The following is a 12,074-nucleotide window of genomic DNA, read 5'->3' as shown; positions in this document are numbered from 1 at the left end:
GGTATCGGTATTGGATCAACAATATCAATTGATCTAGATATCGATACAGGATGTAATACCCTGGAAAATTTCGAGGACGAAATTTATTGTGTTTTTTTATTGAAAGAAAAATGGAAAACAACAGCAAAGTTAGGTACCTACACCTTGGGCAGCGGTTATACCACCGCTTGCCATCTTATCCTAAGTAGCGGTTATACTACCGTTTGCCAGGATATCCTGAGCCATGGACACAAAAATAGTCACATGTTCTGACATAGGTTTTAGCCTACAGGTTACGTTAGCCATATGTTTATATACATCTGAAAAAATGGCACCTATACTTAATGGCCACAAAAAATTTTCTAGGTCAAAAGAGAGGCTGCAAATGATCTCTGAGTTAGTCCAAATTTCCGTCAAGGTTATTCTACGTTCTAGTGCCGATTGAACTCCCTGCTGGGCGCTTCCTTCAGTAGGGTTTCTTGTCATTAAATAACATGTTATTAGTAAATGTTTTGCATTTCCATTCATTAAACCGACAACCCAACTTGTCAATTCTATATTAGGACAAGTGATCACTACACAAATTAAGATATTGCAATCCTTTTTAATTGGGTTTGATAGGCTAATGGTAGAATTTGTTGGGATTGGATCAGCCATGTGATCCCTTGGCAGAATCGTCTGCCGTCGATCAGTGGTCCGGTATATCCATTTCATAGGTGGGCCTAGTATGTCGTGTGGATTGGGTTCAGCCTTCTTCAAAATTATTCTATTCCTATGGTTCCAAATATAATAACACAAAATGACAAAACGAAAAAGTACTCTCGATCACTGTGTAAAATATTAAAGAAATACATAATAATATGTTGGAAAGAAGGAACCTAGAGAGCCGCAGTGTTAAGTCCTAATGGGCAAGTGGCACAAATGCGTTTGGTGAAATCGCATGAAAGGAACAAATGCCACTTGGTTTCCTACTTTGAATTTCATAGGACATAGAGGTCATCCATAGGAGCCCTTTTTTATAACAAATCCCTTGTCCGCAGTCCACCATGGGTGGTTCTCCAAAAGAAAGTCTTAAATTTGGGGTGGATGTGCATCTTCCATAAGAAGCGCCACCAGTGTGAGCAGAGATATAATCAAGAGCACCTTTTTGAGGGTCCAATAGTATTAGTAGTATTAGTAGTAGTGTCAATTAACAATTTTGCAGCCAATTTAGTTGTAAGGATTCCTAATGTTGAGTAATTGCATCGCCATTGGTCCTGTTGATGTTCAATAGTGATAGAAGGAATTGAAGAAACAAAATGCGAAGGAGAAAGGATTGGAAGAGGTTAAAGTTGATCAGTTGTTAGGGGTATTTTTGTCTTTCGACCATTTTAGGGTCAGGGTGACTTAAAGTGGGGATACCAGACCATTAAAGGTGCATCACTCCTTGGTAAGTGCTAAAACTCATCCATTAGATGTAACTACACTGTAGAATAACTTTACGGTTTTTGTCCTGAAAATTACCATGTTGCTCTTGAACCCTGATTTAACATTTTGCCACTAGATCATAATTTGACTTTCTTTTAATTATATGATTTTAATGTCAACCCTAGTATTGACTTATTTACTTAAGAATAACATATATATATATATATACTTATTATCCACATGGCCAATTAACTAACTAGTGGATAAGACCTAGCTAACGAACAACATTAACTAACTAATTATTGCTAATTAATAAATAACAATTGAAGGCTTTTCTAAAAAAGTTGGGAACTTTTCTTTTGAAATTTAAATAGCCTTGAATTTAAAGTAAATGAGATAAAGTAGGAAAAGTGAAAGAAAGAGTTAGAAATCAATTGTGACTAGAATAAAGGAAGAGTAGAGAGAGAGAGAGAGAGAGAGAGAGAGAGAGAGAGAGAGAGAGAGAGAGAGATAAAGTATGAAAGGTAAAGATAGACTTAGAGATGAATTAGGAGGGAAAGAGAAGCCAAAAAAGTGATTTCATTGCCCCTCACCCTTTATTTAAGAAAAATCAAAAGGAAAAAAAAATGTATTGTGGAGAAGAAAGAGGAGAAGGAAGAAGAAGAAGAAAGAGAAAAGAAATCAAGATTTCGAACAATTTTCAAGTTAGAAGTTCTTAGCATGATTTAATTACTTTTTTATGTTCTACTTGGTGGATTGATCATGATTTAAAGGTATGAGATTTGAATTATTAGTTTGATGAGAGAGAAAATAAAATTTTGATATGTTAACAGTATTTTCTGAGTCAGACAGAACAGTAGTCCGAGATTGTTCATATTATTGAATATATTTAGAAATATTTTTATGATCTAAAATAATTATTGAAAGTACATGCATGTGTTTCAGTGACCTTTTAAAATTTTTATTAAATTCTGAGTTTATTTGATATACCGAAAAATTCATGTACTCAGATAGGTCACTATCAGAGAAGTTTTCTATACCTGAGAATTGGGGTAGCGACGGAGGAATATAGACTTCGAATTTTAATCTAAATTTTTTACTGTAAGACATTTAGTGAGTCTTTTAAATTCTTGAAAAAAATTAGAAGTGATTTGAGTTCAAAAAAGTAGATTAATGAGTTTTTCAAATTGATTGGTTCGAATCGGTTATAGTCTAAAAACCGTTTTTTAGGGGGACTGATACCTAACCTAAGAAGTTTATTTGATATTATTTTTGAAATAACCTAGAGGGGGGGGGTGAATAGGTTATGCTAGTAGCATTTAACTCTTTGCAATGTATAGGTCATAAGTATGACTGCAAGTTAAAACAATGTGGAATAAATAAAACAAGCACAATCACACAACACAAGATTTATAGTGGTTTGACTCAATTCGAGTCTAGTCCACTCCCTACAAGAATCCTCTTGTAAGGTATTCCACTAGCTCTCTCTTTTAGTATGGTAGGTGGGGAAGAAAACCTTTATAATCTTTTTCACGGATAAGAGTATCCTTACAAATCCCCTTTACAAGCAGAGATGCGCCTTTACAATCTCTTTTGGAGGTAGAGAGACACCTTCCTCTTTTTAGGATAAGAGAATCCTTACAATCCTAAGTACAGTCTAGAATTGTAAAAATAGAAATAAATAGAAAATAGTGGAATAGGAGAAATGCCTCAAGTATGGTACAAATGATGAGAATGAGAGATGAATAATGCACCTTTTGTAAAGTCCTTTCTTATGGCTTTGATTTGCATAGGAGAGAGTGGAGGACTTAATTGAAACTTGAGCCTTTTGTTGGGATTGGTATAATCGGACAACTCAAGTAGAATAGAATAATCTTAATAACTCTTGAATGCTTGCAATAATGCTCTTAAATCTATTTCTTAATTGATATTTAATTAAGAGCGGTTTGGGTATTTATAGGTGAACTTAGTGAAGCATTTTAGGCAGGAAATCAGGCTCTAACGGTCGTATTCTGGGACCACTGGTCGACCGCCATCAGTCGCCGATAGATCAGAAAGAGCCTTTGAGGTCAAAAACTAGTCGTTGGAGTTTTTCCAGGGAGGCACCGATCTATCGGGACTTTCTGTCGGTCGACCGGCTATGGTCTCGGATAAGCCCCGGTCGACCACCAATATGACACTAGTTGTCAGTGTTTTGATCATAACTTTTTGGTCCAACCTTAGATTGCCTTGATATTAGTTGCATTAGAATCGTGACTCAATTTTCTATAACTTCTATGAAGGTTTCATCTCCTGATACCGACTTTAAGATTACCCAAAATGCCCTTGAGACAGGTTAATCTGTTTTCACAGAGTTTTACTAGAACATATTGCACTCTACCACCTAAGGTCATTCTAGTATAATGCATGAGGTGCGTGCGTATGCAATGTGTGTACAAATTACAAAATATATTTTCTATCCTATGATCTTCATCTTGGGTCTTGATGTCTTCATCTTCGATCTTGAATGTCTTTATAATCTTGGGTCTTGATATCTTTAAGCTTCAAGGTCATGTTTGCATGAGTTCAAACCTTGATGTCTTGATTCGACCTTCTAAGTGTTTCTTCAAACTAATTACAGTTTCTTCAAGCTAATCACATTTTATCAAATCAAGTTAAAGATGTATGTTTGTTTATTAACACCAAAACATAGCAAGGAGTGTGGACATGTTTCCCAACAATCTCCCCCTTTTTGGTGATGACAAACAAACACAGGCAATATAACCAAATACAAGAAATGATAGTAATACTGTGTAAAGTTCAATAAGATAATTTAATTCAGTGCCAGAAAAAAAAATAAACACAGGACAGTAAACAAGGATAGATACTGTCATTTCCAGAAAGAGTAAACAATTAAAGATAGATGTTCTCCCCCTTTTGTCAACAGAAAAAAGGGAATCAAAATGACATAAGAAATTAAAATATTCCCCCTGAGTATGTGCCAAAGAAAAATATAACACATAGAAAATTATCATAAGTTCAACTTCGTATTGCAGAGTATTTTAGCTAAAAGTTACATAAACAACTAAAACAAACACGAAGTTCCATAAGAAAAAATAAGAGTTTAGTTATATTATATAAAAGGAGTAGGGACTCCTAATCCTCTGCATCCTCATCCTCCGTGTCCTCCTCTTCGTCTTCTCCTCCGTCATCTTCATCTTCCTCATCTTTGCGTAGGAGCTTGAGAATCTCATTCTGCTTTCTTTCCATCTTCACCAATTGGACAAGGATGATGTTCCTAACCTTCTGAAGATCGGCAAAGGTCGCATAGGCTGACGCATCATCATTTCCTTCTTGTTGTGGCTGGCTGGGTCCAGCATTAGTCTTTTTAGAGCCAGTGGTCTGCTTGGGAAGAAGGTGCATCTTACGAATAGTGGAGAGATTGATCTCTTGAGGAAAAGGTTCAAATGATTCACCAAAAAAACCCACATGAAAGTGGTCCAGGATTTGGCAAATCATCCTTCCATAGAGAAGATTTCCCTTTTGAAGTCTATCACCATGGATAATCATGGTTTTTAGCAGAATGTAAGGAAGATTGATGCTCACATTCTTGCAAATACAGTAGGTGAGATAAGCATGAAATGGGGAGACTTCATCTCTATGACCACTCTTGGGTAGGATGTTGTGGGAGATGATGAGATTTACAATCCACCCTATATCAGTGAGTTCCTTAGCCTTAATTTTGTAAGTATTAGCATATTCCTTCATGATGCTAGAGTACACGCAGTCAACATCCATGAATTGTTCTATATAGGTCTTGGGTTGGTAGTATTTTAGTTCCCCTGCCACAGAGATGTCTAGGATTTCTCCTAATATTATGATGTCTATATCTATAGGAACTCCTTAACATAGGAATGGACTAGAAGGTTGTCACCTTCACTAGAGAAAGTAAGGTTACAAAAGAACATTTTGACAAGATGGGGATAACAGTGGAACTCGAGATTGAGAATGTTGCCCCATCCCAAAGCATCAAACAAGTCTTTGATGTCATACCTGGACAAAGAGTCAGAATTGATGGTTCTACCTTGCTCTATGTGTCGAGAGATGTGGAGATCCCATGATTCTTAAGCAATGGAGGAGGAGAACCAGATATCTTTGTCAGAGGCCTTCCTTTTTCCCTTCTGAGCGACCGTCTTCTTGGCTTTATGTGGGCGGTGAGAGTCCATGATGATTAGAGGCGTAAGAGGAGAAGAGATGCAAGGGTTTTTTAGATGGATAGGAAAGGATCTTGAGAGATCTAGGTTAGAAAGGAGTTCTAAGCTAGGGTTTTTTGAGAGGAAGAGTCGAAATGGGGTTTGAGGCCAAACGGGGTTTTAAAAATGGACAAAATGGTTCTAAAAAATCGATTTTAAAAGAGTTCAGAATCAAATTTTTGACGACGCCGGTCAACCAGAAGTTTTAAGGAGGTCGACCGGTAATCCATTCGGTCAGCGCCAGTCGATCGGTAGATTGGGGCGGTCGACCGGAAGAATCCAAAATTGCCTGAGAACCTAGAAAATTGTGGATGTGGAAAGGGTTTTTCAAGTCTAGGCTTTTGAAAAAAATATTCATGAAAGAATGTTTATTCATTCAGCCAAATGGGTTACAAATGCCAAGCTCCTTTCTTAGGAAACTAAAACGCTCTTCACCTAGTGGTTTAGTGAATATATCTACGAGTTGTTTCTTAGTATCAATGTATTCTAGAGAGACATCACCATTTTGAATGGTGTCTCGTAGAAAGTGGTGTCGAATATTAATGTGCTTTTCCCTTGAGTATAAAATGGGGTTTTTACTCAAGTTTATGGCACTGGTGTTATCGCACATGATTGGGAAAGATTTGAAACTCACTCCAAGGTCTTAAAGAGTTTGCTTCATCCAAAGGATTTGAGCACAATATCTACCAACTGCAACATGTTCAACTTCGGTGGTAGATAGAGCAACGGAGTTTTGTTTCTTGCTAAACCAATAGACAAGGTAAGAGCCGAGAAAGTGACAGGTACCACTGGTACTTTTTCTGTCGATATGGCAGCCCGCGAAGTCAACATCTGAAAAACTAACCAAGTCAAGGGGTTGGTTTTTTGGGGTGCCATAACCCAACATCACTTGTGCTTTTCAAATATTTAAAAACTCTTTTTACAGCTATGAGGTGAGATTTCTTAGGATCAGCTTGAAATCGAGCACATGCACATACACTGTACATGATGTCAGGTCTATTTGCTATTAATATAGAAGGCTCCCAATCATGCCTCTATATCTAGTTACATCCTCAGAAGTGCCATCCTCATCCTTGGTTAGTTTTAAGGATGAGCTCATCGGAGTGTCTGAAGATTTTTGACTGCTAATGTAAAATTTCTTTAGCAGCTCCTTGGTGTACTTGCTTTGGTTTATGAAAATTCCATTATCAGTTTGTTTTATTTGAAGTCCGAGGAAGAAATTTAACTCTCCCATCATACTCATTTCAAATTCATTGCTCATCTTGCTACTGAAATTAGTACACATTCTCTTGTTGGTTGAGCCAAAGATGATATCATCTACATAGATTTGAACAATGAGTATGTCATTCTTCAAGTTCTTCACGAACAGGGTTGTGTCAATCCTCCCCCTTGAGAAGCCACTTTCTATCAAGAAAGTACTTAATCTCTCATACCAAGCTCTAGGGGCTTGTTTGAGGCCATACAGGGTTTTCTCAAGTTTATAGACATGGTTTGGAAACTTAGGGTCTTCAAAACCAGGGGGTTGAGCTACATATATCTCTTCTTGAATGTATCCATTCAAGAAGGCACTTTTGGCATCCATTTGATATAGTTTAAAGTCCTTATGGCATGTAAAAGCTAGTAGTATTCTAATGGACTCTAACCTTGCTATTGGTGCATAGGTTTCATCATAGTCTATTCCCTCTTGCTGATTATACCCTTTGGCAACTAGTCTCGCTTTGTTTCTTACTATGTTCCCATCTTCATCCAGCTTATTACGAAAGACCCACTTAGCACCAATGATGGTGTGGTGGTCAGGTCTTGGGATAAGTTCCCATACCTTGCTTCTTTCAAACTGGTGAAGCTCCTCTTACATAGCGATAATCCAATCACTGTCTTTTAGTGTTTCTTCTATGTTCTTGGGTTCGATCCTTGAGATAAATGCAGTGTGAGTGCATACCTCTTGGGTTTTAGATCTAGTCTGGATTTCTCCATCTAGATCCCCTATAACATTTTCTAAGGGATGATTCCTATGTGGGATGACTTCCTTATGAAGTGTTTCTAATTTTTCTATGGTAACATCATTTGTATCATCAAGAGAAATATCAATATTTTTGTTCTTAAGTTCATCAACTATGATATCATCATCATCAATTGGAGATTTGTTTAAGTCATTAGGTAATGATTTATCAAATCGTACATTCATAGATTCTTCAACCATTAATGACTTTTTATTAAAAACTCTATATGCTCTACGTTGTAGTCCTGTAAGCTTGAGAATAGGTCTTTGTTGGATATCATGTGTTTGGAGCATCCACTGTCAATGACCCATTCAGCTTCCACCTTATTCTTTAAGCAAACCTATAACAGAAATTTAATCGTACATTGGTCCCCATAATCTCATGGGTCCATCATTTTTAGTGTCAAACTTTTTGACTGGAACCCAAATGGTTTTGTACTTTTCAGGTCTTTGGTTCTGCCTTTGGGATGGCTTTAGGTTTCTTTGAGTCCTCTGATGTTCATAAGATCCATTTGATCTTTGAGAAGTATAGTATCTTTGAAATCTATAGAGTCCTTGGTTTTGATATTTCCCTTGTGGTCTATAAGTCTCCCGAGGATAGTTCTTATACCCTTGGTATTGTCTTTGGGGCCTCTCAATAGAGTATTCTCTTTGAGGTTGGTATTTTCTATACCTAGGCATAGGCCTAGAGTTTTCTTGAGACCTATATTGCCTTCTTAGGGGCGTGTAGTAGTAGGCATGGCTAACTCTTGGTCTCTCAATTTGAGAATTGGGTTTCTTATTTTTCTTGGAGTGACACTGGTTTATGTAGCGTCCTGTCTTTTTACAAAAACTACATTTAATGTAAGAGGTGGATGGTTGGTTTCTTTGGTCACCCCTTCTTGTATTCTCATTTCTAGATGGATTTTGTCCATTGTAACCCAGTCCTTCTCTTTTATTTAGACCTTTCCTTTGAGATCCAAGAAGATTGTCAAGGTTCTTTTGCCCCTAGGTAAAGGTGCAGAGGGTGGAGTTCAACTTGAAGTTTTCTTCCTCTAGTTCACTTACCTTTGAGGTTAGTGCCTCCACTCTCTTATTTAGTGTGTCAACCTCTTTCTCAAGTTCGTTTTTATCAGACTCTAATTTGATAATTTCTTCATACAAGGCCTCGAAGGCTTCTTGAAGCTCCTCATTAGAGTCTCTTATTAAAAATTCAGGTCAAGTTTGACATACCTCTTGTTCTTCATCTCCGATGGCCATCAAGGCGAGGTTGGTGACTTCTTCTCCAAATTCACTATTCTCCTCTTCATCACTTGAGTCCCATGTGACTGCATAAGCCTTCTTCTTTGATTTATTTGGGCATTCGGTTTTGAAGTGTCCAAGCTTTTTGCACTCAAAACAGACTATATCTTTAGAAGAGATTTCCTTTGGTTTAATTTTTGATTTACATTTTTCCCCATAAGATTTGTCTCCGTAGGATTTGCTGTTGGGTTGAAATCTTCCTTTCTTTTTGAGGAACTTGTTGAACTTCCTCGTGATAAGTGAAATTTCTTTTATCATATCGAATTCTTCATCTTCTTCATCATCGCTTACTTCTTCGATAGTTTGAGTTGACTTTAGAGCTATGGTTCTCCTTTTGTTCTCAGGATTTGGTTTGTCGGCGTTCAACTCTACTTCATGAGTTTGTAGAGATCCAAGCAAGTAGTCTAAAGAGATTTTCGTCCAGTCTTTGGCTTCTTCTATTGCTGTTTTCTTGGGTCTCCAAGCTACAGGTAAGACTCTTAAGATTTTCTTGACTTTTTCAGCATTAGTATAAGTTTTGCCTAAACCTTTGAGACTGTTCACAATATCAGTAAATCTTGTAAACATAGAAGTTATTGACTCATTTTCTTTCATAAAGAAAGATTCGTAATTAGAAACGAGTTGGTCTACCTTTCTTTCCTTTACCTCTGTTGTACCTTCATATGTGACAAGAAACATATCCCAAATCTCTTTAGCTGTGTCACATGCTATGAATCGGTTGAACTCTTGTTCATTGAGGGCACACTGAAGGAACGTGATTGCACGAAAGTTGTATTGGATGAGAGTGATGTCTTCAACCGTCCATTCCCCTTCATCTTTCGGTACTGTCTTTCCATCAACTATTTTGGTGATGGTGTATGGTCTATTCTCTATGGCTCTCCATACAAGAATGTTGTGACCACACACAAAGTTTTTGAATTGCACTTCCAAAAGAAAAAGTTCTCTCCATTAAAGTAAGGGGGTCTTGAGGCGTTCATGCCTTCTAGTGGTCCTTGGAATGTAGCCATGGCCTTTGACTCACTTTTAAGACGATATAGTCTTAAATAAATTGAACTCCTGCTCTGATACTAATTAAAATAACCTAGAGGGGGTGAATAGATTATACTAGTGGAATTTAACTCTTTTCGATGTATAGGTCACAAGTGTGACTGCAAGTTAAAACAATGCAGAATAAATAAAACAAACACAATCACACAATACAAGATTTATAGTGATTCGACTCAATCCGAGTCTAGTCCACTCCCTACAAGAATCCTCTTGCAAGGTATTCCACTAGTTCTCCATTTCAGTACGGTAGGTAGGGAAGAAAACGTTTATAATCTTTTTCACAGATAAGAGTATCCTTACAAACCCCCTTTACAGGCAGAGATGCACCTTTACAATCTCTTTTGGAGGTAGAGAGACACCTTCCTCTTTTTAGGATAAGAGAATTCTTACAATCCTAAGTACAGTCTAGAATTGTAAAAACATAAATAAATAGAAAATAGTGGAATAGGAGAAATACCTCAAGTGTGGTGCAAATGATGAGAATGAGAGATGAATGATGCACCTTTTGTAAAGTCCTCTCTTATGGCTTTGACTTGCACAGGAGAGAGTGGAGGACTTGATTGAGACTTGAGCCTTTTGTTGGGATTGGTGTAATCAAACAACTTAAGTAGAATAGAATAATCTTAATAACTCTTGAATGCTTGCAATAATGCTCTTAAAGCTCTTTTTTAATTGATTTTTAATTAAGAGCGGTTTGGGTATTTATAGGTAAACTTAGTGAAGCATTTTAGGCAGGAAATCAGGCTATAACGGTCGTATTCTGGGACCACCGATCGACTGCCATCGGTAGTCGGTCGACCTGAATGAGCCATTAAGGTCAAAAACTAGCCGTTGGAGCTTTTCCAGGGAGGCATCGGTCAATCAAGACTTTCTACCGGTTGACCGGCTATAGTCTCAGATAGTTCCAGTCGATTGGGGCTTCCAGTTGGTCGACCGCCAACATGACAGACTGTTTTTGACAGAATGCTGTCATACTAACTAGTTATCAGTGTTTTGACCATAACTTTTTGGTCCAACTTGGATTAACTTGAGATTAGTTGTGTTGGAATCATGACTCAATTTTCTACAACTTCTATGAAGGTTTCATTTTCTGATACCGACTTTAAGATTGTTCAAAATGCCCTTGAGGTAGGTTAATATGTTTTTACAGAGTTTTACTAGAACATATTGCACTCTACCACCTAAGGTCATTCTAGTATGATGCACGAGGTGCGTGCGTATGCAATGTATGTACAAATTACAAAATATATTCTCTATCCTATGGTCTTCATCTTGGGTCTTGATGTCTTCATCTTCGGTCTTGAATGTCTTTATTATCTTGGGTCTTGATATCTTTAAGCTTAAAGGTCATGTTTGCATGAGTTCAAACCTTGATGTCTTGATTCGACCTTCTAAGTGTTTCTTCAAACTAATTACACTTTCTTCAAGCTAATCACATTTTATCAAATCAAGTTAAAGATGTATGTTTGTTTGTTAATACCAAAACATAGCAAGGAGTGTGGACATGTTTCCCAACAATTTTTGTATGAGACATATATATATATATATATATATGATTTAGGTTTTAATAGAATCTAATTTCAACTTATTTGGAATTTCAGAGGTATTTAGTTTATATTTTTTTTATGGTAGTAGATAGAATAGGTTAAGGTAGAATTTTGGGAACGACATCAAGGTAAGTGGAATCTCTACCTAACTTGCTTATTTTTACAGTATTATCCAAAAGAGAATTTTATGAATAATAAATCTATTCTTGACCTTAGATTAAGGTTAAATGAAAGTATGTGTGGTATGCTTGTTCTTTTGTTTTCTTAAAATTTTTTATATTATGTTATATATGCCTTTCTTGTTATTGGTTGTATGATCATGATTTCAAATCTGTTTAGTGTTGTGGTTCTCCTCAGTTTGGGCCTATTTGATATCGTTTTTGTTCCAGAAGCTCCATTTCGTGTCAAAAACGAAAATTTCAGTTTTTGTGTCAAAACACCATTTTTAAACTATTTAAGGTTTTTTGGTTTATTTGTTTCTGAAACAGTTTCAGAATAGAAAATCTACAGTTCTGCCATTTGGTAATGCTTGTTTCAGAAACCTTTTTTTTTTTTTAAGCCAATAATTACAGAAATAATATT

Source organism: Macadamia integrifolia, unplaced genomic scaffold (genome assembly GCF_013358625.1).
Source record: "Macadamia integrifolia cultivar HAES 741 unplaced genomic scaffold, SCU_Mint_v3 scaffold2885, whole genome shotgun sequence".
In the NCBI taxonomy this organism is placed as follows: Eukaryota; Viridiplantae; Streptophyta; class Magnoliopsida; order Proteales; family Proteaceae; genus Macadamia; species Macadamia integrifolia.
The sequence above is the reverse complement of the archived record's forward strand: the minus strand, read 5'-3'. Positions refer to the sequence as shown.